General features: G+C 46.6%; 1 long non-coding RNA gene across 1 annotated transcript; it reads right to left on the minus strand.

The window, feature by feature from the left end:
- Positions 1 to 11: 11 nt before the first annotated feature.
- LOC109509583 (uncharacterized) lies at positions 12 to 1,296 on the minus strand. The gene is made up of 3 exons (XR_002166973.1): positions 1,116 to 1,296; positions 420 to 471; positions 12 to 346 (listed from the first exon to the last, which is right to left on the minus strand). It is a non-coding gene; the product is annotated as an uncharacterized LOC109509583 (long non-coding RNA).
- Positions 1,297 to 1,403: the final 107 nt, after the last annotated feature.

Consider the following 1,403-nt stretch of genomic DNA (forward strand, 5'->3'; position numbering starts at 1 on the left):
GAAAACCAGTCATGACAAGAGTTCTGTTCCTTTGGTGCGGTTGTAACTCAAATTTGTTTGGTAGTTGGCTCATCATTAACCTACTGCTATCGCGGGAGTAAAGGAGTACCCTCCTGGATTATCATTCGACCCGCATCTGTAAATTTTATGTTTTGTTGTGGACTGGTCAGAGTTGATCGAATTGAAACTGTGTTGATCTAACCTGAACTACGAGGTGGAAACATGATGTGAACCCAACTATCAACTCCCAACTTTTAAATGCCATGTACTTACATCTCGGTAGCCCCGATCGGGACCTCCCCATATGTCTCCAGTCACATTTTTACACCCGGCAGGGCAGTAAACTCTGAAAAGCAGAAGACACTTGCTGGGTAGTCTACTTGTTTAACAAGGACGAGAAACATGCAGTATTCACCAACCTCACATGCGGCAAGTTAAAATGAGACCCTCGTTGTAAACAAGAGACCATATCTGCAACAACAAGGGAGACAAAATAATGTCACTTGATTTCGAATGGGATTTAAAGGACGACGTGAGTACGTATTAAAGGGCTTACATAACAACCCCCCCACCCTTTCCAACACAGACATGAGATAGCCCAGTGTGTTGCTATATTAGGGGATGAGCGGTCATCAGTGTTGAGATGAGCAAGGCCTTTGTTGCGCTGACTTGACGAGCACGGCGACTGGCTCTCGTGTGATCTCAGCTAACAGACGGCGGTTTGTGCATCCAGACATGGCGAGATTTCACAAACAAGCTACGGGAAGACAGGAAACTGTGATACACGCAGCGTTGTCCGGATGACCTCATCTGGGGGACACTAAGTATAGACTCCTGTTCAGACCAGTCACATGACGCAGGAAAAAAAATATATAAATCTCTTTGTCAAACATAAGATGTCCCTTGTCAAATACATGTCATGTAACCGTTGTTACATGGCCTTTGGTGGTCCTGGGGTTGCAAGAGGAGAAGAATCAATGCTCACTGAACAACACGCTGAAGCCAGAGGCCTCCCAGTATTCCTCCCGCCATGATAACACGTGTTGGGTGCTGTAGTAACCGTGTGCGTCTCCGAACCCCTTAGCCTCGCCCATAGTGATGGCTGTGGTACATACCAGGATAAAGGTCTGTGGCGTAGGACAGTAGAAAGCCCCGTCCGGACCGATGTGACCCCGACTCGAAGGTTATTGTCACTTCGTTGCTTGCGAGTGTCATATTCTTTTGTGACGCATTCAGTCTCCCACAAACCGGTCCTGTTGAACATACAGAAAGCTATTTTAAATTAGCATTCAATGATGCATATCGTATATTAACTGCTAACCAATCCAGGATGGACACCACCTCATGCCCAACGTAGGCTGGGATGAGCTCAGGCTAACCCGCAAGCCTAATCAGATGAAACA

The sequence above is a fragment of the Hippocampus comes genome, unplaced genomic scaffold, assembly GCF_001891065.2.
Source record: "Hippocampus comes isolate QL1 unplaced genomic scaffold, H_comes_QL1_v1.1 C16959988, whole genome shotgun sequence".
NCBI lineage: Eukaryota > Metazoa > Chordata > Actinopteri > Syngnathiformes > Syngnathidae > Hippocampus > Hippocampus comes.